Source organism: Camelus dromedarius, chromosome 6 (assembly GCF_036321535.1).
Source record: "Camelus dromedarius isolate mCamDro1 chromosome 6, mCamDro1.pat, whole genome shotgun sequence".
NCBI classification, from domain to species: Eukaryota; Metazoa; Chordata; class Mammalia; order Artiodactyla; family Camelidae; genus Camelus; species Camelus dromedarius.
In genome coordinates, this window is record NC_087441.1 from 54,712,111 (window position 1) to 54,737,501 (window position 25,391).

General features: G+C 36.8%; 1 long non-coding RNA gene across 3 annotated transcripts in view; it reads left to right on the forward strand.

Annotated features, from left to right (window-relative positions):
* The window catches only part of LOC105092262 (uncharacterized), a 333,225-nt gene that overhangs the window by 69,584 nt on the left and 238,250 nt on the right, over positions 1–25,391 (forward strand). The window contains exon 3 of one of the 3 annotated variants that reach the window (XR_010381308.1): positions 6,074–6,221. The exons of the other annotated variants lie outside the window; for them this stretch is intronic. This is a non-coding gene — a long non-coding RNA (uncharacterized LOC105092262). The remainder of the gene's footprint in view (positions 1–6,073; positions 6,222–25,391) is intronic. 3 annotated transcript variants of the gene reach the window in all.

Consider the following 25,391-nt stretch of genomic DNA (forward strand, 5'->3'; position numbering starts at 1 on the left):
TTCCTTCTTAAGTCACTTTCAGGAGAAAACACATTTCCCATTTGATTGAGGACAATACCAAATGCTGATGGAACTATAAATTTAAGTGGGTAAGATTACTGTGCTCAAAGGACAGTGCCCAAGTATTGCCTACTGTTGCTCATTCTTCATCAATGCAGTGAACAGAGCTAGACAAGACCTGCCATCAACATGGACCATGACTACAGCCCTCTTAATACAATTCTATCCTACCGTCTTCCAGGGAGGTAGCTTTTCAAGAAATTTCTATGTATATTAGTCATTTATATTTCTCATTTTCCCCACAAGTAAGCCCGATGGGTCCAATATTGAAATTTGAATAAAGGAATACACAGAAAGACTTACTTGACCCTTATCCATGAGTCACCTACACCTCCAACCTAGAAGTAGGCATTGAAGTTCTCAATACTTGAGTAGCTTTTGAATATAAGGCTTTGATTCCAATTCAGCAACTCTTCCTTGTAAATAGCTCCCTTAGATTCTTGCATTAAGGGAGGGGGCTGGAAGGAAGGTAGAGTAGTGGTTAAAGGTGATTGGCAGAGTAAGATTCAGGCATCACTTAGTTTTAGGCCAGAAAGCTATCATTTTGTCGTCAAAAACCCCACAGAGACATCCCTTATGCTGCATTGTCATCAAATGTTTCCCTAATAATCAGAATCCAATGCAGGTCTCAGGTCTTATTGCCTCAATTTTTTCTAATTTTTTTTTCTGTTGACATCCAAAGAGAACTGAGTTTGTAAAGGTGAGGTAAAGCAGAGGTGTTTTTTTTTTTCCTCCCTTTTTCAGTATCTTGACACTATCACTAGCCCAGTAATATTTAAAATGCCTTTTCTTATCTTCAGAGAGCCCTGGGTCTCAACAGAAGTAATTCCTTCAATACAAGCATCCTTAACATATGAAATGTGTCTACATATCTCTGAATTTTATATTACTTCATAATAGACATAGGAAAGCACCCCGACTGGCTCTCTGGTCAAATTAATTCTTAATTTGACCCTCTTTTTATTGACTAAAAAACAGTTGAGGATTTTAGTGCTATGAGCTAAATTACTTCTGGATTTCTCTCAAAATCCACAACGAAAGAATGAGTATTGATTGTTCTTCCCTTCATCTCTCTTCAGATCACAACTTTATCATCTTACACATGTGAAACTTTACTAGATGAGGACTTTACCAGCATTTAGCATCAATAGCTGTCTGCAGCCAATTTGAGTTTCCAATCTATCCAACTCTTTTGCAGAATATGAGTCTTAGTGAGTATTCTGATAAAGTTATTAGGTTCTGTGATTTTCTTTTCTTTTTTTTTTATTGAGTTATAGTCAGTTTATAATTTGTGTTGTGGTTTTCTCAATGCATCTATCAGCTAATTTTAATTCAGTTTGTCTTTGTTGTTCTGAATTATTCTTTTTATTTTTTTATTTTTTTTAACATTTTTTATTGATTTATAATCATTTTACAATGTTGTGTCAAATTCCAGTGTTCAGCACAATTTTTCAGTTATTCATGGACATATACACACTCATTGTCACATTTTTTTCTCTGTGAGTTATCATAACATTTTGTGTATATTTCCCTGTGCTAGTCTATTCTACAATTTTGAAATCCCAGTCGATCCCTTCCCACCCTCCACCCCCCTGGTAACCACAAGTCTGTATTCTCTGTCTGTGAGTCTATTTCTGTCCTGTATTTATGCTTTGTTTTTGTTTGTTTGTTTGTTTTTGTTTTTGTTTTTTAGATTCCACACATGAGCGATCTCATATGGTATTTTTCTTTCTCTTTCTGGCTTACTTCACTTAGAATGACATCCTCCAGGAGCATCCATGTTGCTGCAAATGGCATTATGTTGTCGGTTTTTATGGCTGAGTAGTATTCCATTGTATAAATATACCACCTCTTCTTTATCCAGTCACCTGTTGATGGACATTTAGGCTGTTTCCATGTTTTGGCTATTGTAAATAGTGCTGCTATGAACATTGGGGTGCAGGTGTCATCCTGAAGTAGATTTCCTTCTGGATACAAGCCCAGGAGTGGGATTCCTGGGTCATATGGTAAGTCTATTCCTAGTCTTTTGAGGAATCTCCACACTGTTTTCCATAGTGGCTGCACCAAACTGCATTCCCACCAGCAGTGTAGGAGGGTTCCCCTTTCTCCACAGCCTCTCCAGCATTTGTCATTTGTGGATTTTTGAATGACGGCCATTCTGACTGGTGTGAGGTGATACCTCATTGTAGTTTTGATTTGCATTTCTCTGATAATTAGTGATATTGAGCATTTTTTCATGTGCCTTTTGATCATTTGTATGTCTTCCTTGGAGAATTGCTTGTTTAGGTCTTCTGCCCATTTTTGGATAGGGTTGTTTATTTTTTTCTTATTGAGTCGTATGAGCTGCTTATATATTCTGGAGATCAAGCCTTTGTCGGTTTCACTTGCAAAAATTTTCTCCCATTCCGTAGGTTGTCTTTTTGTTTTACTTCTGGTTTCCTTTGCTGTGCAGAAGCTTGTAAGTTTCATTAGGTCCCATTTGTTTATTCTTGCTTTTATTTCTTCTAGGAGAAAATTTTTGAAATGTATGTCAGATAATGTTTTGCCTATGTTTTCCTCTAGGAGGTTTATTGTATCTTGTCTTATGTTTAAGTCTTTAATCCATTTTGAGTTGATTTTTGTATATGGTGTAAGGGAGTGTTCTAGCTTCATTGTTCTACATGCTGCTGTCCAGTTTTCCCAACACCATTTGCTGAAGAGACTGTCTTTATTCCAATGTATATTCTTGCCTCCTTTGTCAAAGATGAGTTGACCAAAAGTTTGTGGGTTCATTTCTGGGCTCTCTATTCTGTTCCATTGGTCTATATGTCTGTTTTGGTACCAATACCATGCTGTCTTGATGACTGTAGCTCTATAGTATTGTCTGAAGTCTGGGAGAGTTATTCCTCCAGCCTCTTTCTTTCTCTTCAGTAATGCTTTGGCAATTCTAGGTCTTTGATGGTTCCATATGAATTTTATTATGATTTTTTCTAGTTCTGTGAAATATGTCCTGGGTAATTGGATAGGGATTGCATTAAATCTGTAGATTGCCTTGGGCAGTGTGACTATTTTAACAATATTGATTCTTCCAATCCAAGAGCATGGAATATCTTTCCATTTTTTAAAGTCTTCTTTAATTTCCTTCATCAATGGTTTATAGTTTTCTGTGTATAATTCTTTCACATCCTTGGTTAGATTTATTCCCAGATACTTTATTACTTTGGGTGCTATTTTAAAGGGGATTGTTTCTTTACTTTCTTCTTCTGTTGATTTATCGTTAGTGTAAAGAAATGCAACTGATTTTTGAACATTAATTTTGTAACCTGCTACCTTGCTGAATTCTTCAATCAGCTCTAGTGGCTTTTGTGTGGACCTTTTAGGGTTTTCTATATATAGTAACATGTCATCAGCATATAATGACACTTTTACCTCTTCTTTTCCAATTTGGATCCCTTTTATTTCTTTCTCTTGCCTGACTGCTGTGGCTAGGACTTCCAGGACTATGTTGAATAGGAGTGGTGATAGTGGGCATCCTTGTCTTGTCCCAGATTTTAGTGGGAAGCTTTTGAGTTTTTCACCGTTGAGTACTATGCTGGCTGTAGGTTTGTCATATATAGCTTTTATTATGTTGAGATATGTTCCCTCTATACCCACTTTGGCGAGAGTTTTTATCATAAATGGGTGTTGAATTTTATCAAATGCTTTTTCTGCATCGATTGAGATGATCATGTGGTTTTTGTCCTTTCTCTTGTTGATGTGATGTATTATACTGATTGATTTGCATATGTTGAACCAGCCTTGTGTCCCTGGGATGAACCCCACTTGGTCATGATGTATAATCCTTTTTATGTGTTGTTGGATTCTATTTGCTAAAATTTTGGTGAGGATTTTGGCGTCTATGTTCATCAGTGATATTGGCCTATAATTCTCTTTTTTTGTAGTGTCTTTGCCTGGTTTTGGTATCAGGGTGATGGTGGCTTCATAGAATGAGTTTGGGAGTATTCCCTCCTTTTCAATCATCTGGAAGAGTTTGAGAAGGACTGGTATGAGTTCTTCTTTGTATGTTTGGTAGAATTCCCCGGTGAAGCCGTCCGGTCCTGGACTTTTATTTGTAGGGAGGTTTTTAATTGCTATTTCTATTTCCTTTCTAGTGATCGGATTGTTCAAGTGTTCAGATTCTTCTTGATTCAGTTTTGGTGGACAGTGTGTTTCCAGAAACTTGTCCATCTCCTCTAGGTTATCCAGTTTGGTTCCATATAGTTTTTCATAATATTCTCGTATGATATTCTGTATTTCTATTTTGTTTGTTGTAATTTCTCCATTTTCCTTTCTTATTTTGCTAATTTGTGCTCTCTCTTTTTTCTTCTTTGTGAGTTTGGCTAGAGGTTTGTCGATTTTATTTACTTTTTCAAAAAACCAGCTTTTGGTTTGGTTGATTTTTTCTATGGTCTTGTTAATCTCTATTGTATTTAATTCCTCTCTGATCTTTATTATTTCCTTCCTTCTGCTGCTTTTTGGGGCTTTTTGTTCTTCTTTTTCTAATTCATTCAGGTGGTGGGTTAAATTGTTTATTTGAGATTGTTCTTCTTTTTTGAGGAAGGCCTGTATCGCTATTAACTTCCCTCTTAGCACTGCCTTTGCTGTGTCCCATAGGTTTTGAGTGGTTGTGCTTTCATTATCATTTGTCTCAAGGTATTTTTTAATTTCAGCTTTGATTTCCTCATTGATCCATTGTTTTTTCAATAACATATTGTTTAATCTCCATGCTTTCCTTTTGTTCTCCTTTGTTTCTCTGTTGTTGATTTCCAGTTTCATGGCATTGTGGTCAGTAAAGATGCTTGAGATAATTTCTATCTTCTTAAAATTGTTGAGGTTTCTTTTGTGCCCAAGTACATGACCGATCCTGGAAAATGTTCCATGTGCACTTGAAAAGAATGTATATCCTATTTTTTGGGGGTGTAATGCTCTGAAAATATCCACCAAATCTAGTTTTTCTATTGTAGTATTTAATTTCTCTGTTGCCTTGTTTATTTTCTGTCTGGAAGATCTGTCTAGTGATGTTAATGCAGTGTTAAAATCTCCAACTATGATTGTATTCCCATCAATATCCCCCTTTATCTCTGTTAGTAATTCTTGTATGTACTTAGGTGCTCCTATATTGGGTGCATATATATTAACGAGTGTAATATCGTCATCTTGTATCACTCCTTTAATCATTATAAAATGTCCTTCTTGAATTATTCTTTTTAAAAGGTGTTTTAGAAAGCAAAGAAAGAGACAGACTTTAGAATTATTTACTATCATTAAATTACACTCATCTGTAAGATTATCTCTACAGAATGTTACATGTCTGGATAACAACAACAGCAAAAAAAGAAAATGAATTTGTTGTAACTTTGACTATTTAAATTTCTCTGCTTTGAACCTAAGCCATGGTGACCTGTCATTGCAAACCTAGAAGACATTTGGTGTTCATTTGTTGATCTAAAATGTATCATTTATATTAAACCTCAAAGTGAATGTGATTCCAAGAAAATCTTGTAAGGGTAAATTCTGACTATTTCCAAAAGATCAGTAAAGTCATTTCCATGGTACGCAATCTTTACAGGGTTCTTATACTATCTTCTTGTTTCAATTGAGAAAATTGGGGTTAATCTGATTTTATAAATTGCTTAAATGTATGGATTATAACAAAAATTATATTGAAAAATAAACCATCTTTGTAAGACATTGTAATTTAAAGTTGTAGAGAGAATATACTATTAAATATTTGGGGATTTGTCTGGAGAAAAATGTTGAAGATACCACTACCTACCTGTTAGAATGCCTACAATTAAAAAAAATATACTGGCTACCCCAGTATACTGATGAGAATATGGAGCACTTGGAACTCTCATACACTGTTAATGAAAATACAAAATGATCCAGTCACCTGAAAAAGAGCTCTCAATTTTATTATAAAGTTAAATATACACTTACTTCATGACCTAGCAATCTACGTCTGAGTATTTAATGAAATCTTACATTCACACAGAAACCTATACATGAATGTTTATAGAAGCTTGATTCATAATTGCCAAAGAACTGGAAACAACCCAAATGGTCTCCAACAGAGGACTGGAAGAGAGAAGATAAGGAAAAGCCGTCATTCTCTGTCATCAGGAGGAGGAAGACACATGGGGGTAAGGGATTTTCCTGAGAATCATCCTCACTTGGTACTTTAGATGCCTGTAACTAAATCAGCAGTAATTTTGTGCAATTCCTGACCTCAGTGGCAGTAGTGACATTCAGATTCTCTGAATGCTGGCCGTTTTCTTGGGAACTAGCAGCTTCCATAGTTTTTTAAGTACATCATTTACTAAAGTAAAGCCCATCCTCCTTGGAACATCTAGAGTGCTTACTGTTTTACTGACTAAATGCTGCTCTGATCAACCATATACTATCTTCATTTTACAAATGTAGATTCAGAGGCACTAGAAGTTTCAAAGTAGAAATGAAGACATGATAGGAATGTAAAGTCAGTCCTCAAGACCATTGTGTATCTCCAGAGTTTCTGCTGCTTTCTGCAGAGAAGCCCTGCTTTCTGATAAGCAGAAGGTGCCTGGGTCCTTAACCATAGCCCTTCAAGCACCATAATATGAGCACTGGGTGAATGTTGCAGGGAAGATACTTATTTACCTCGAGACAAATGGTACCAGACTATATTATGAAAATAAATAACAGACATGGGCTGTTTTAAGGTGAAATATTGAATGGGGTAATAAATTATTTCTTGCCCCAAACAGAGATGTCAATAAGAGTAATTTAGAAAAGATAAAAACTACCAGGAATTATAACCACCTTTGATAGTATCAAAGAGGGCTTGGGAACAAATGGTGTTTCAGGTGATTTTCTGGTGGTTAAGAAGTAAATAGATTATAAGCTAAGCAACAGTGATCTACATGGAGCTGGGAGCTACAGTGGGCAAATACGATAGAAAAGAGTTCAGCTGAGGCACTGAGGCAATGGATAATAGGGACGTTTGCAAAATTCAACACATACCATAGAGTGCCAGGGAAAGCAAGAGTTGCAGAAGGAAATGCTCTGCCAGGTGTCATATATCACTTTAATAACGAAGTAGAACCAAAAAAAGTGACAGACTATAAGAATATGTTTTGCAGATTGAGTTCCAAGGGAAATTGAATTTTTATATGCATTTTAGTATTTATTGTGTTTTATTTTGTTTCTCTGCTAAATTAGCATGTCAATAGCATATTGTGAGACGAGTGCTTGTCCCTTAGTCAGGTTTTCTCATGAATATACAAACTAAGGGAATTCCTTAAAAAAAAAAAAAAGCTTGAAATGGTATAAAGATTTCTGGAGAAATATATACTTTCCACTATGATTTTGTGAAATCATATTATATTCTCTTAGGGAAGAAACGTGAATTAAAAACATAAATTATTAAAACCCATTAGATTTACATTTTAGAAGCATTCATCATTAGTGACTTTTAATCTATGTACTTTTGTTTCTACACCTACCTTGATGAAGCTGAGTTTAATCGCATTTTATAAAAAGGAAAATAAAATTTTAAAGATTTTAGACATCTCGTCAACTTCTATAAGGCTAGTATAATCAATATGAAAATTATAAATTTTCCATTTTTGTATTTGTCTTGTTATATTTTCTAAAAGTTAAGTTCACTTTTTCATATCATCATTGAATGCACATATTAATAATATAAATATTTTAAAATTTCTTTATACTCAATACTTTTTAAAGATCTGTTTTTATAAAGTACTTGAGTATGAAGGTTTGAGAAAATAAATGGAAATACACTAATAGCAATCTGAAATAGCCTTATTTTAAGCCCTATTGCTATTTGTGGATAACAGATATTTTATTTTGTTTTCACTTTAAAACAAATGTTAGGAAATTCAGTTTAATACCTGTTTTTGAAATATGCTCACAGGCTGTTTTAAATTTTTGAAAGCATATGGCTTTGTCTGCAGATCTAGTTATTCTGGGTAAAAAATATGCAGTATGAGCAGCATGGTTTGGATGCACTCACATGTGAGGCTGTTAGAATACAGACTGTTCATGTTTACAGATTTCTTCACAGACCGCTTGATAGGTGATAACTCTATTAACAGATGAAAAGACCTACAACCAAAAATAACATTCCTTTAGAAATGGATATTTGATTTTACAGAATACAATACCTAGAATACAATGCAAATGGTGCCTCTGTCTCTGAGCTTAACAGCAAAACTGGAAATGAGTTAGAGTGAGAGACCAAAAAGTAAAATATTCCATATATTTAGAAATTTAAAATCATATTTATAAGAAATTCAGGAGTCAAAAAAAAAAGTAAAATTAGGACATACTTAATACTGAACAGCAATGAAAATACGAGGTAGTAAAACTTTCAGGATGAATCTAAATAGTAGTTTAAAGGACAATTTATAACCTTAAATGCAGGTATTTAAAAGAAAAATTTTTGAAAGATTGAAAATTATTGACATAATCATTTAATAAACAGATTTAAGAAACATACACAGAAAAATCATATAAAATAGAAGTAAAAGGCAAAAAAGAATAAAATTTTTAAAGTAGGAAATTTTTTGGAAAAGCTGATCGCGTAACTTTTGTCAAATTGAGCAAAAACAATAGAAATAAATAAGCTGAGAGAAAATGCACAGATAACAAAAACAGCTTGTATTTCACATGCACTGATTGACTCAAGAAACCTAACAGAGTAGAGAGTTATTATTCTCAATTTACAATTGCCTAAAGTCACAGGTCTGACCAAAGTCACAAGATGAGTCAGGAATTAATTTAGGGCAGTGTATTTCTAGGGCCCTTTTGCTTAACCGTTGTGTTGCACTTCATCACTAAATAAACTGCTTTTGTTTCCAGAAATTATATAAGGCAATAATAGGAACCAATTCATGCCAATGAATTCAAAATTTTGAACAAAATAGACTCTCATGGCTAGTGAATATAACTTGGCTAATTCTGACTTTTACGAAGAGACGTTTCTCAAAACTGTTCTGGTCTTTCCCTTTCCCTTTCATTCACTTTCTCTAGACAAGTAAGGACGATTTGATTGATAAATTTGGGCAGAATAAATGATATACTGTCAACTTGGTTCCTCCCGACTTCTGTGGGTAGTTGACCTGCCAAGAGAGCATGTGTCCCCTCTTCTTGGCCACATGGGTTCTTGCAGGGATCTGTCCACCCAACCCAGAAGGCTCAGCCTGAGTGGATGCACTGACCTTATTCTGAATTTCAATATTAGTAAGTCCGTTGTTTGTTCCCTCCTCAACTTAATCTTCAAAATCAGCTTCATCAGCAATAAAGGTGATGGTCAACTTTCCATCTGCCTTTATCTCCTGTTTTATTTGTTTAATTTCTTAAGCGCACGAAAGTGTGGAATAGGAAAGAGGAGTGTTATGTATTGTCCTCCTCAAATATCAATATTTGGTGCTTGGGAAGATAGCAGGCAGTGGAGTTTTGCAGAGGAGCAGTAACATGCAGAGATGAGGTTTCCGGTGGTCAGAACACGTGGCTTTAAGCGTTGGAAACATTGTTCTATTTAAGCCTTTTGACCTTGGCGCTTGCTATGGCCTATGTTGTAGAGTGTAAGGCTTTACCACGTGTGTGGGTGGATTTAAATCAAACCTTACGTCTTATTAGATTTTCACCCTGGGTCCACTGAAGCTTCTGGCGGATGGTAAATTATGATAAGAAACTAGATCTATCTCCCTCTTTCCTAAACACTTCTTTTTTAATGAGCGAAGCAGAGCTCTGTAGGTGTGTTCTGCTGCTTTCTACTGTGATGTAAAAGGAGTCTGCTCTTGAAAGAGAGGGCTGTGTTTCCCATCACCTCCTGTGACTGGCAGATAAATGTTTAACTGTGGCAGTTGTGATTATTAAGTCTTTTACCTGCAGTTATAAGCTGTGTCTTTTAAACTAAATTTTATTGATAAAAGAAAGATGATATTTTTAGCTTCTGTTTCTCCATTCATTTATTTGAGGTATCAGTTCATTCAGAACTCAGGTGTGGAAGAGAACTGATAAGTATTGATCACTTTGAACTCCAACATCTGGTGTATAAGCTGAACTCTTGCGATACAGACAAGGAGTAAAAATGGAAGTTTGTGAAAATATATGCAAACTGAAGCTTCTGACATGGCTGGGGCAGGAGACTTTAGGCTTTGGTGATAGATTTCTAAAGGTAGGACGGACGTGTGGAATTTCGATCCTGGTGAGACTGCAGTACATGGCAGTTTTGTCCCCTCCGGGATTTATATCTGGGTACCTCCCAGCAAAGGCACCAGCCTCATGAACAAGCAGGCTGTTTCGCTCTGCCCAGGCCTCAGGGCATAAGAAGATATAGCTTGACTGGGGCACAGCTTTTCCCAAGCAGAAAGGGCTGTGGTGAGCATTCCAGTATAAAGGAAAGATCATCTTTTGGACTGAGTAGAAGCTTGCTTTGAGACAAAAAGAGTCTCCAATAAAAATTCTTTTCCATTTTACTATATGACTTAGTCAAGTCTGCAAGGAATTGATTAGCGTCAGATGTCAGCAGGCATCTGCTGTAGATTGGCTGTCTGAAGTCCTTTCCCTATTCTGTTTGTCTTTAGGGTCTAATTCCCATATTTTGTCCACAGTCTCACATGTCACTTGCCACCACAAGATATAAAACTTGTTTTGGATTTGTTAAGTTATAAAAAGCTCTGAGTGTTTCAGAAATCCAATCTATAGCTTTACTCTTAAAAAACAGTAGATTTTATTAATAAGCAAATGAAAAAAGGAGAATGGGGCTCCTTATAGTGAAGAAAGTATGTAACTTATTGACATAATTAAATGATTGCAAACCCTAATGTAAAACAGTGAACAAGGCTTGTACATGAAACGGTCTGTCTCCTAGAATCACTCAGTGAGGTGCAGATACTTGGACACTGGATGCTTTTTGCCTCTCCCTGAGCTCAGTGGCTTCCTATCTCTCTTAGACAATCAATAAGACAAAATCTAGAGATGTATTAAAAAGTAAACATGTGGGTAATCCAGCAAAGGGGAAAAATAGAAAGAGCACTTATCCTGAAAACAGTGTTTGATAAAGTAACATTTTAAGAAGCAGATAAATGTAGAGGGTTAGAATGCTGGCTAAAGACATATCTCAATAGCACAGAAAAATATATGGCAGAAATGCAAAGTCTGGGGTAGTTGAAATCTGAAGAAAGACAATATCTTTAGTAGTACACAGCAGGTGTTGGTCCTCCTATGCTCTTGGGGCACTGGCTTCAGAAGCATCAAATGCTATTCTGTTTCAGGAATCTGGCAAAAGTGACTGTCCTACTGAAACATGTGGGGATGAAAGAGGAATCTTTTCTAGTAAGATGAGCAGGGCAAGAAGCATTATCAATAGAGGAAGGAAAACAACTTTGTCACTAGCTAGAGAGCAAAAGTTTTGAATATGATGAATTGAGAAGAAAGATACCTTGGGTGAAGCCTAGTGATGAGAGATGGCAATGATGCGCATTTCTACCGCTGCAGAAAGCAAGACCTCCGTTACCAGAGGCACAAAACCCAAGTTAATTTTCCCTGCAAATAGGGTAAATAAGCCACTTGGAAACATCTCTCCCAACTGAATTTAATATCTTAGTAAGTGGGTTCTGGAAGTTACACAGACTCTGAAAACCCTGTTGAAGCTGAAACTCAGGTCAAACTCCCTTCCCTCAGATACCATTGAGTTACTGCTATTACTTTAGGCGATGCTAAGAACTGGTTTCCAGGAACATAATCTTCCTGGAGTAATTGCTTTCAGGAACGTGTATTAATTGTTTTCTAAATTTGGTGATAGTGGTTTCAACGCTGTGATAATCTTGTGTGTCCTGTAAACCCTCTGTGCTCTCTGAAAGTGAGGTACCTCAGAAACTTGGAGTTAAACTAGTTGTCCTACTCAAGACCAGAAGGAATCTCATCCCTTCCCATGAAAGACAGCCCAGGCTGCAGCCTCTCAAGTATCTTCAACTCCAGTTATGTAATAAGAGTTCTTCTGGCTTGAGACCAGGCAGAGCAAACAACTGAAAGGATTTATAGATTTGTTTACACTCAAAAGCAAGTGAATTTGATCTTGAATTTTAATGACATTGAACTTGAATTTGTAAGGAATTTTAGAATTCGGACTTTAACTTTTCAAATGAAACTTTATAATTGGAAAAGGTATGTTTGTATCCAACTTTTTGACTCCTCTGTGTTTGACATTTTATTACTAGAATGTCTTTATATTATCGTTTGATTTCCTTGCAGAACCATAATTATATACATTGAAAACCATGACTGCACTTAATTTGGAATGGAGAACAGATTCAGTAGTAAATTTTCAGCTCTCTGTGCAGAGTAACCTTGAGGTTAACTTAAGTAATTTACTCATTTCAGTGACCCATATTTTACACTATACACTAATGGTTTCATGCAGATCACACAAGCTCAGCAGATTACACTGACAGAGTGGCCTCATGAAGGTGGATGTCAAAATTGCCCTTTGACTGGATTTTCAACCCTGAGGGGATGGCCATGCCCCAGGTTACCTGTAGACTTCATGGTTCAACGTATAGGCTTAAGCAAACAAGTTAAGGAAAACATTCAAAGGTTCTAGAATTTTTAGAGAAGTTTAAAAGACGTATTTCAGATTAGACTGTAATAAATCAAAGGTCCTTGCTGTAATATTTGGGAGTAGCCACTAAAAGAATATTGCAAAAGAATATATGTATGGCTAATGTGAAAGGAAAATCAATTCGAAATCGATATTGCTAAGAGCTCACTAAAAATGATCCAGGAGGCCACTGAGGGAGTAAGACTTATGTACGTCTCAGCCTGGGTGGAATCTGACCTTTTGACCATTTATCTTCTTAATGAAGATATCCAAAACACCTGCCAGAAACTCAAGACGCTTATTGGACCCCCACCCTAAAACAACCCATGACGGCCACTCCTTAAGGACCAATATTTCCTTATTGTGTCAGAGTACAGCCTCATGGCTTTTGCCTTTATAAGCCCCTGACTATTTCTCTTCCCCAAATCTGTGTCTCCCAAATGGCAATTCTTAGGACCCTAAATAAACTCTTTCCTTTTCTGTAGCCTTCTTCGTTTTTATTTTGATTGGCACAACAAGGTAATAGAAATCTGTATACAAAAGTACAAGAAATTGAAAAGAGGAACATTAAATAGATTGATCAAATAGAAACAAAAAGTAACATGGTGTGATAAAACAAAGTATATGAACAATAATATTACATGCAAAGGATTAAGTACAAGGAAAATACTAATATTATGACTTTGGTCACTCACTGGTGGTAAACCGTTTTTGCAATTTTATAGAAGTCTTCCCACCAATATTTATTCATAATTTGAGTCGTCTTAACTGAGCCATGGTAGATGAAGGAATGCAGAAACAGAAAGATGGGGTTTGCCAGGGAGCTGGGAAGAACCAAGCAGCCGTCATGGGGTTTCCCATAGCCCCAGCTGTTCTTTGATTTTACAGCCATTGTGTGTCCATCATGACTTTTCCAGTTCAAGAGCAAACAGTTGCCATGTTGCAAGGGCATCAGGATGGCAAAAGCCTGGAAACCACAGGTCATTTTTTGGAAAGGAGCAGAATGGACTTCATCCATTCGCACCACAAATTTTATAGATTCTGATGTTGCTGCCTCTGCATGAAAGTCAACAAGGGCGTTTGCCTGATGCTTAGGTTTATTCTTTGGCGTGAGCCTCAGTTTTGATGATAGCGATTTCAGAAAGTAAGAGAATAGCTGTAAGAAGTTCATTTACTTGTTGTCCATTTTTGATTGGCATCCCAGTGGACATAAGGAAGACCTTTGGTTTCCATAACATCTTAAAATTACAGGCAACCCCAAAGACATTCCAACTGTCAGTATAAATAGTAACAATTTGTCTTTCTGATAACTGTGATGCTCTGGTAAGAGCATTGATCTCTGCTTGTTGGGTTGCTTCAGCTAATGGGAGTTACTGTCTCAGGTAGTTCATGTTAGGTAGTAACAGCATAGCCAACTTGGAAATTCCTTTTTAAAATTTTTACAGTACAACCCATTAACAAACTAAAAGATTAATAAACAGGAAACGCAATTAAATAGAGCTGGGAGACCAGAAGGGGGAGCTCTCACACTCTGCAAAGCTAGCAAAGCCCCACAGGAAGGGCTCACTCCTCTTCTTTCCTGGCAGGGACTCAGCCAATAAAAAGCCAAGGATTCTGTTTAATAAGGCCCTTCCAACTTTCTTTTCCTCTGTATGAAAGTATTCTCTTTCCCTTGTTGTGTGAGGACTTGCATGTGGCTCACCATGGTCAAATAAAATCCACATATAGAAACATTCCCTTCCATGAAACTCTCGCTGACATGTTACCCCAGGTGATGAGGCAAGGGGCTAAAAACCGGGTCACTGGTCACAAGTCTGAATAGAGAAAGATAAATCCTCATACTCTTCTGTCCAGAAATCAGAGAACTGTCAGTGTGGCTGCTACACAGGCAGGGAATTGGAGTAAATTCCCTGAAAAAACTGAAATCCCCCATTAAAGAAAATCTATAATGTAGAGAATCCCCACAAAGACCCTCAATGACCTTACACTGACGATCGCAACCCCAGTCATGGAGTGGTAAGGATTTAAGCAGTCATCTCCGGGTGCTTGACGCTCAACCTTGTGTACAAAGCCTGTATCAGGAGAATGATGCTGAGAATAGCAATAAAAAGCAGAGGAGAGTTAAGGGCAACTTTGAGTCCTTGATCAATAGAGGCATCACATCTTACCAGAGTGAGTAAATTTTTGTATTCCTTTTTTCTTTCTTATTTTGTTTACAAATCACATCTTAAAATATATTTTGGGTCCACAACCTCATGAATGCCTCTTGAGTTCTGGGCTATTTTTTTCAATGAAGCATTATTGAAAAATGTGGCCATAATCATTTTGAGTCAGCCATTCATAGTTATGGTAAGCTATTAAGACAATGAATAATTTTTAAACTTTTAAATTACTCTGTGTCCTTCTTTATAAGATGGTGATAATAATGGCCCCTTGGCATTGTGATGATTCAGTGAAATGATTTATGGAAAGTGCCTAGTGTGCTGACACATACAAAGCACTCAGTGAAGGTCAGGCATTAATATCATTGCTTATTATTGGTGTTTTATATATTATTAATCATCCAGTTAATCAGGCAATTATTTCCTGAACTATTATGTTTGTCAGCTTAATTTAAATGTTGGAAATATACACTGTAATGTGAAGTGATAAATGGCAAATATCACCCTCTCAATCTTTTATATTTAAAATATTTGTTTTTCAGTAATAATATGTTACTGTTTATTTTGTACTATACTTTGTAAAGTGAGGGTGTTAGTGACTAATATCAACAACACAGCATTAATAAATAATGCTGTTGTGATATAAGGGTACTCTGGGGTTCATTGTTAAAGTAAAATAGAAATGTCCACAAACCTAAGCTCAGTCAATTTATGAACGCCCTTGTTTTACCGCATTATCTTTCTCATATCTAAGTCAACCCTTTCTTTTTTAGAAACCTTTTTGCTTTCTTGGTTCTGATAAATGAATTAGATTATTCTGACAGACTTGAATGTTACCCCTCGGTATCTCTACCATTATCTAAACACAGCTCTTTTCCTTAAAGATTTCTCTAAATAATTTCTGTTGACAACATATGCAAGTGCAATTTGAACTACAATCTTTTCACTGTTCTCTTAGTAAATGAACACTACCTTAGTTGAAAAAAGGTGGATAAAGCTCAGCAGTGAATAATATTTGTAGTTTGTGGAAATTATTAGGTTCTTGCATAAATCTTGGAGTTGTCTACATATAAACTTAAAGAGCCATCTGAAGACATCCGAAACAAACATCAGATAGAAGCATTCATTTTTTTAAAATGGCCATTCCCAAACATTTTGTTTTAACCAGCACATAAGTTTTGCTCTGTTTCCATTCTGGGATATTTATCCCTCTGGTGAATCTCAATATGACACAGAATGACAAGGATATGGTATTTCCATAATACCAAAATATCAATATTAAGACTAGTATTTGATTAAAAAGTACCCAGTATGTACAATTAAAATCAGCTAAAATAAATGCATAATATAATTTAAAGACCTGTATATAATATATAAAGCAAATATAAAATATAAATGTATACGATTATATAACCTACAATGCACAAATATAAATATAAAATACAGTATAAATCAAATACAGAAAGTTTAAATATGCTATAAAAATCAATTACCATATAAATTAACAAATATATGCAGTCAAAATATAACATTATTATAGCCTATTATAGCATTATTAGTAGCATGTACATTCCTAAAATAAGCAATGTAATGAAAAAATAATTTAACCTGTAAATTGAAAATGAAGTTATCATTTTTGAATAAGTGAATTAAAAAAAAAATAGTGCATTACAGTTGCCATGGTTGAGCTGGAGTATCTTCTTGAGTGTTTTTTTTTCCCCCCAGCTGGATAAAAAGTCTCTCAATGGCTCCACGGCATAATGTTGCTAAATTTAGTATGAGCACACTGCAGGCCAAAACCCTCGATCTCAGCAATCTTACAGTTTCTGTCTCCTGAGTAGCTAGCAGCGTAGGCATGTGACACTATATCCAGTCATTAACGGTACATGTGTAACGGGGGAAAATTTTCATTTACAACCACCACTGAATTTTAAGAGATGCTTCCTGATAGCCTCAGGCCCTTGTTTGCTGAGCACCATCTTCAACTCGGGCAAATAAGTTTGCAGGTGGAAGCTAGGGCAGCGCTGAATAGCTTTGCATGATAATTGGAGTGAGGAAAATTCAGATAGGAAGCCATGAGGTAACCCCTGTGGACAGAAGGCAGAATAGAGCAATGCCCGTTAGTGATGGTGGGGAAGAAGGAGATTGGGCAGAGCCGGTATGTGGGCTTAATGCTTTAAAGAAGTTTCCTTTGGTGTGTGCTCAGGGCACCAAGTGACCAGAGTCAAGAAACATGAGACGTGAATTACGTCGTCAAGTTCCAAGTTTTCAGTGTCAGAGTTGGATGGTCATGTCGATGCCGTGTTACGTGCTCATCAGTGGAGTATCTAGTCTGTGCTTTTCTCTATCAGGCATAGTATCGTGGAAAGCTCTTTGTAAATCAATTAAAATTATCTAGAATTTTATCTCAATTCTGGACATACTATTCTCTTGAAAATGTTTCCATAAAGATGGACTTTGAGGATAAAATTTCTTCATTCTCTTGGAGTCTGATTTTAGTATTTGGGTGCTGCCCTGAACCAAAATGTTTGATTTCAAGTTTTGAAATAAGTAGTTATATTATCAGCTTCTTAAATTTCAGGAAGTTATATGATTCAGATCAACACTCCCTTGAGTATACAACATGACTGAAGTAAAAAGAAATCAATTATTATACTGATGGTTCTCAAAGGGGTGATGTCTCCAGCAGTATCATTCTCCACATTTATTAGTTGTTGTTTTTGCTATTATTTTTTACAAGATGTTCCAGTTTCACATTTTATATTCCCTGCCCCAGACTGCAAAAGAAAAGCCCTTGATCTTGGCTCTTTTTAAGTTTGTTTAAAACAGATCTTTTCCAGTAAACATAATTTTCCAAGAATAAGTAAATATATAAATATAATAAGTCACTTTGCGATGGAAACATACCAGTAGATGGTATTTAAAAAGAAATTGAACCTCTTTCTTCTCCCTTTCCTTGCCTAAACATTGTAGGCCAAAGGCCACTAGGGGTGCTAAGCAAAATAGAGAGCCCATGCTCGAAGGGAAGAGTGAGGGAGTCTGACTGGGGAGAGGAGTGTGTTCCTGAGAGGTGATGGCATCTCCACAGGAGTGTCCTCTCAGAAAGGTGGCCCCCTGTGAGGTTTTGGAGCCTGAGGAGGGTTAGGAAGGCATCCTCTAGAGAGAGTGGGCTCATGTGTGGTTCTGAAACCCAACCGGTCAGAGTGCAGCCACGAAGGAATGGTCTGGCTCAGGGAGTCAGAGCCCCAGTAGAATGATGAACAGTCTAGGGGAGGTTTGAGAGCTCAAGCGGACCCAGAGAATGTCCACAAGGAGGGGTGGCTTGCTGGGAGGTAGGTGCAGGGATTTAAGCATCTGCCTAAGTAGGTGTCCCTGATGGTGTTGGACCAGAGCAGGGTGAAGAGGGCATTTCTTGCAGGTGGGTTGCCTGAAGCAAGGTGTTACAAGAAGGGCGTCCATCTACTCTACTGGGGTGGGAGGCAGCAGGACTGACCAGCACATTGGCTATGTCGAAGCTCTATACTTTTTTCCAAGGGACGATATGCACAGAAGGAGCTTCTCTAGTTTAGTATCCTGAATAAAGAAATAAAATAAATAAAAATACTGTTTATGATAAGCATACATTATTTGGGGGAGTGACTCATATTGTTTATTTACGTCAAGCATAAATACTCATTCTCTACCTTCAAATATATATGTACTGAAATACATACTTATCAGTCACCTTGTTTGTGGTACTTTTTATGGGATTGTTTCTTTTAATCATCACAACAATCTGTTTTTTAAATTCCTATTTTACAAATGACAAAAGGGAGATCTAGAGAGATGAAGACATGAACTCTGTTCTCAAAGAGATCCTTAACGGAGGGAGAGACACAGAATTCCGTACCATAGTTTTCAAAGTGTATTCAATCAACTTCCGCAGTGTCACGTGGAAGGCATATTCAACTCTGCAATGGTTTCAAACACATTTCTTTAAGCAATACAAGTTTTTTTTTTTCAGAAGTGTCTAGGTAAACACCATAAATAAATCAAATAAAAGCTCTGCTCTGGTTGAAGTCCAGAGATTCTCAATGCTGCTAATGTATTAGATTTATCTGGGAAGTTGTTAAATGCCTTGGCTCACCAACATCTGGGGGTGGAGCCCAGACATCAGAATATCATAAACATTCCCCAGATGATTTTAGTGTACAGCCAGGGCTGAGTTACATTGTAGTAGTTAAGGAGGGGGCACTGTGGGCCGACTGCTGTGTCAGGAGCATACAGGATGATTGAAGGAGCAACTCTCGGGGCGGAAAAACAGGTGACACTAGTGAAATAGTCCTAGACGTGGAGCCGATTTTAATAAAGTTCTCAAACAAATGTTTAATTTATGATACCCAAATATTTCCTATGTAACCCATAAACATATTGGGTATAATACAACTTTCTGGTGTACCAAAATCACAAATTCTAAGTGAGTGTGTCTAAGAATCTGGAAGTAAAAGACATCTTTGAATGTATAACAGTGCAGAGAAAATAAAGATCACCAGGTTAATTTAAATGCTTTTCCGGTACTAAATGAATCTAAGAAAACTGATAGGTAAATTGTCATGCACTATTATTTACTTTCTGTTTGAAAGCTCTGAATGGTTAATAGAATTCTCAGCCATGTCAAAGAATTTGAGTGTAGTTGCTTGTTAAATGTTTCCTAAACAGAAGTTAGATAAAGGAGGATAAATAATGAGTTAAGAGCCTGGCTTTTATAACAAATAATCAGAGTGTTGAATAAGATACAAATACTTTCCAGCAAGAGTTATAGTATTGAATTTGGGGGGATGGTAATCTAGGGAGGATATTTTTAGAAGTCTAGGGAACTATCATTTAGAAGTATGAACAATAAAAATGGCTATACCTGTATTATGCTCAATTAGTCTGTGTTTTATCAAACTTTGATTTTGTCTGTGGTTATATGTGTTAACTAACCATTTTACCACAAGATTATAAAAAATTATATCTACTAAATTGTGACACAGTAAAGGGTTAAAGGAATAAATTTTAGAGCAAAAGAAGCTTGGACTTGGATTGTGAACTGTGGCTCTGCCGTTTGAAAGTTGGGTACTTTTGAAATGGTGTTTGATATGACTAAGCACAGTTCTCTCATCTGTAAAATGGTGTTAAACACAGCACTTGGACCTTACAGGATTGTTGCACAGATGGAATTAGTTGACGTTTGTGAAGTGCTTACAATAGTGGCTAAATATAATCTCCCTCAATAAATGTTAGGGTATTAATATTGTGCTAATTGAACATATCAATAGCAGAATTTGAGAACAAGGAACTCCATGGGATAGAATATACTCTAAAACAGCTAGGATGTTCTAACAGAGTCAACAAAGTAGAACAAGTAGAAATCAGTGTTCTCTATTCAGGAATCATATAAGCTGTGGAGATAGAATTAATTCTCCTGATCTTTTATTTTACTTGAATCTTTAGAGAATTATAACATGTTCTTTATATGAAAGAACTATAAGTGATCACTATTGGGACAAAGTTAGAACCTATAAATTTTGAGGAATTTGGTCTCTAGCATGTAAAGCTGCAAACCTTCCAGGTGTTTTTGGGGAACTGAACTCCCATGAATTCTCACCAAATCCATGGTATACCAAATACATAGTTTTTTTTTTTGTCTGGCTACTTCTAATTTTGGTTTTTACATGTTGCCACTATAATTTTGTTTTGTTTGTGTACAATTAGCACTGTATTGGATATTGTTTAACATGGTAAAAAGATTAGATGTGGTCTTTTCCCTCGTGGGCTTAATAGTCTAATAAGTAAAATAAGCACTAAAAAAGAAAAAGCACTGGCTGACAGCAGGAAGTGTGGCTGACCTATCTCAGCCAGCCAACTGTTGGTTTGTCTTTTCCCTCTTGTCAGTTGCAAAGATTAAAAGCCCCGCGGAGGACCTTTATCGGTACAAAATATTCAAACTCATATTTTCATATGACACCAAGGATTCTGATCAATCATATTCTAGAAGGGAAGTCATGATTGAAAAGCTCACTCAAGGTCTGAAAAAAGCCACTGTCTTTTGTACAGCTCAGTCCCCGTTTAAATAAGTGCCACCACTGAACTTACGCAGATTGCATCTCATCAGTTTTGACGCATGGGTGGGGTAAACCTGCGTTTTGGTGAAGCATGCCAACGATTCAGTTAAACAAGAAAGAATCTCATGGATATTAAGGAGAGTGGTGGGAAAGAGATTAGAGACCAAGTAGTTTCTTTGTCAGAAAAGTTTAGGAAACAGACCACTCCTCAAATTCAGTTTGGAAGTTTAATGTCAAGGTGATATCAGAACAAAAATTATACTGGACAAAGTTAAACAGTCAAGGAAGACTTTATTCAAGCCTACTTCAGTAGGGTAGTGAGGCCAGAGCTTACTCTGAACTCAGATCTACTGAAACAAGAGTCCAATAGTTGGAGTGGGGGGGCTCCTAGGCACCTATGTTTGTGAATTGGCCTTACCTGAAGGAAAAGTAACCTTTCTTATTCTGCATAATAGGAGGTAGTTTTACATCATGGGGCAAGGTGCCCACTTAGGTTAAGATCCTACCCTTCCAGAAACTGGGAGAAGGAAGCTGAATGATTGCATTTCAAAAGTATTGACCCCAGGTACTTGAGAAAGACAGTCCTGTGTTGTAAAACTGGCCAGAGGAGTTTTAGAGGATTTATAATTCAAAAAAGTAGAGAAAGAATTTGCAATGACAGGTTTTCTAAAGTAAATGCTCTAAGAAAAGGGAGGTCAGGGGCCTGGAGGCAGGAAGGGACCTGGAGGCAAGAATCAGCCTGTCCAAAGTTTGGTTAAGCTGAGGGAAGCATGAAGGCCCTCTTGGTTAGCAGGCAATGCTGGAGCAAAACTTTTAATGGCGAAAGAATCTCCCTTTGAAGGGATCCTACAAGGAGACTATCTTAAGTCATAAAAGTAGAAATTTTGTGAAGTCAGAGATTTTGTGATTATGGTTTAGAACTTAATTAGGTCACCCTTAAAGAGTTTTAAACTATCAGAACTTTAAACTTCACTGTCTCACCTCAAAGACCAACTTTTTCCTCACAAACACAAAAAAAGGACATTCAAAATGACTTTCATTTCAATGAAAGGAATTCTAAAAAAATATGTCCTACTTAAAATCCCTATGTGAAGGTCTGAATTTAAAATAATGTATTATTTTATCATGTCACAGTACACTATATTTTTAAAAGGACTTTTTGTTTTTTATCCGACAATTTAACAGAGAATTTGCTGGGAAAATGTAAACTATGCAATTTAGGGATCAAAATTGAGCTCTGTAAGACCCTGTGCAAAGACTTCCAAAACGGTGAAATATACCCACAGAAATGATTCTTATTCCTAGATTTGCAATACAGTCACATTTGGAGGTTTTAGAAAGCACAAATGCTAGCCTGGCCTCACAGACCTTCAGTATGAAAATATCTAAAGGTGAGGTCTTTCGTTTTAAAAAATGCTTGCCACGTGTGCACTGCTGACCAGCAGCCAGTGGGAGTTTCTGAGAAACGCAGGATCTTGCATTTTGCCACATCTGCTGAATCGGAGTCTGTGTTTTGACAAAACTTGGTTGTTGATATGCATACAAAGTCTGAAAAGCACTGTTTACTGGAGGCTTTGCTGCCTGGGCAGGCTGAGAGCTGCTCCCCAGGTTAGGACAGACGAGCCTCCCTCCCGACGGCACTGTCAAATCAGCGTCTCCACGCACGTGGCTCATAAGTGTTCAGCTTTGCTTTCTATGTAAGACACAACTTGGGAGAAAACTTTTAGTCCAGGATTTTGGACCTATGAAAAAAAGGGGGCGGGAAATACAGAAAAAGATGGTGGGATAGTCACACTAGCCTCTGGCCCTTAATTTAAAAAGTCAAGTATCTTAAATAAGGCTTTCTGGGGAGAGAGGAAGCTGAAGGGGGAAATCCAGACTGGGGATAAGACTCTCCAACGACTCGTTGATTGACTTTGGATTGGCGTGGGTGAGCTGCCTCTTCAGTTTCTCCCAGTATACACTCAGATGGTAAGGGCTTTTATTGTTTCTTTTAACAGCTACTTAAAAACAAATTAGAAAACCTTAAAAGGACTTCTGCTCCTCTAGGGAGAAAAATTTTATTAAATTAGTGGTAGGTAGAAATAACATTTATTAATTCACCATATTTTTCGTAGGCAAACAATGACCCTTTTGTTTGTTCTCTTTCCCTGTTTATGTGCGTCTGTGTCTGTAGGTGTGCATAAATGTTTATGAAATTTAGGAACTTTATAATGTAAAGTAAAGTAAAAGAGACTATAAAAGAATCACTATGCTCCATTGTAATTATCTCAAAATTATTGTTATATTTCCCTTTCTGGGCCCTATTTCTTAACATCCCAACTGAAATGTTATGTTATTTGTCTGACTATATATTTATGGCAAGTCAATAGAACCATTTTTAAAGAAAGTAACAAAAATTTTAAAAATTCAAAGAACTGAGATTTCTTTTTGTTTGGTTTTGTTTTTTAAATTCAGAGATGTAGAGAGCTACAAAGAGTGATATTACCAATCTTAGAGTGAAAACATAAAGTCAAACAAATACCAAATTCATAATCTTTCTTGAATCCATTGGAGTGTTGACGTTGCACAGCAATCAACTGGCCCAAAATCTAAGGAGAAGCAGGCAGGAAGAGGAAAGCCTGGAGCACTAGCTTTCTTGGACAAGACAGAGCCAGACACTGCACAGTAGGAGTTCAGCGAGGGCACTTGGCACACAGATGGGTGTGCTGGTGAGAGAGGTGAACACCCGGGGGCTACAAATGTAAGGGGTATCCTCATCTTTTTCCAGACTTTTATTTCACAAACTTCGCTGGGGCTCTCACTCACACACACACACACAAACAAATAAACAAACAATGCAAAACAGGGAGACTTCTTAGAAAATCTCCCTCATGGTGCACAACAGGAGGAGGGTCAACAGCAGCTGGAAGTGAGGGTGGGGATGGGGAGAAACTGCTAAGATACTCAGCCCATCTCCCTTACTGAACAAAAGCTTAATCTGCTGGGAGGACAATAAACACTGTTGCCATGAGGGCACTGGTGGAAATTCCTGCAGGTGAGGGGAAAAAAGCCTCTATCCCTGGGGGGAAGTCAGCAGAGATACGGTGTCTGCCTGAGACTGAAGCTTTATTGGAACAAAGAATACTCCTACCCCAGCCCCGATCCAGACCAACAGGCATAGAATAAACAGAATCTTTCACGGGTGTCAGGAAGAATGAGTAGGAAGAGCACGGAAATTTTTAGGGAAGTGAAAATACTCTCTATGATGTTATAATAATGGATGTATGTCATTATATGCTTGTCCAAATCCGCAGAGTGTACAACATCAAGAGTGAATCCTAAGGTAACCTTTGAATTTTGAGTGATTATGATGTGTCAGTGTAGGTTTATCCTTGGTAACAAATGTACCATTCTGGGAAGTGATGTTGTTAGTGAGAAAGGCTATGCACGCATATGGGAAATATCTGTGCATTCTTCTCAATTGCTGTGAGCTTAAAACTGTTCTAACAAAATAAAGTCTTAAATTAAAAAAGGAATCTCTGAGATTTAGTACAAAGAAAAGACCTAAAACTAGCAGGGGAACAGACATTGAGAACAGAAACCAAAAGTAAAAACAAAAAACAAAACAGAACAAAATAAAAACCTCTGAAAAACTAACTGCTATTCTAAATACAAAGTAAGTATTTAGAGGAATTTAAAGAGTGTGCTGCACTAAGGGTAACCATAGCACCAACAAAACCCCAAACCCAGCCAACTCTTAACTAGAATCAATCAAATCTGTTCACTAAAGGTCTTGATGGAAGAATGATATGTCCATTTCCAGGTATAAAGCTACTTACCTCAGTCTTTGCGACACAAGAAGTCCAGCTTTCAACAAGAAGAAAAAACTGGGAAGCATATGAAAACGCAAACCAAAACACATCACAATCATGACACTAATGTTGCAACTATACAAAGAATTGGTCCATTTCATCTAGATTATCTAATTTTGGGCATACAGTTATTCGCAGTATTTCTTTATCATCCTTTTAATGTCAGTGGGGGTCTATTCGTTACTGATATTAGTAATTTGTGTCCTCTTTCTCTTTTTAATATTTAGCCTCACTTGAGGCTTATTGATTTTATTGATCTTTCCAGAGAACCAACTTTTCGTTTCATTGATTTTCCCTACTCATTTCTTGTTTTCTATTTTGTCGATTTCTGCTCTAATTCTTATAATGTTGTTGATGTTATGTGAAGCCAGGGTTCTCACTGAGGAAGAAGAAATATTACAGACATGGAAAAAGATAGGCAAGAGAAAATAACCCTGAGGAGGTGTACTGGAATTGAAGGTGTCAGCATGTATGACTCATAATTTCTAAAATACATATATGCATATGTGCATATATGTACACACACATATGTATGGGTGTATGTGCCTGTGTATATGCATATTAATTTTTCCTACTTCTAACCACTGAAAGAATTTAGAAGTAA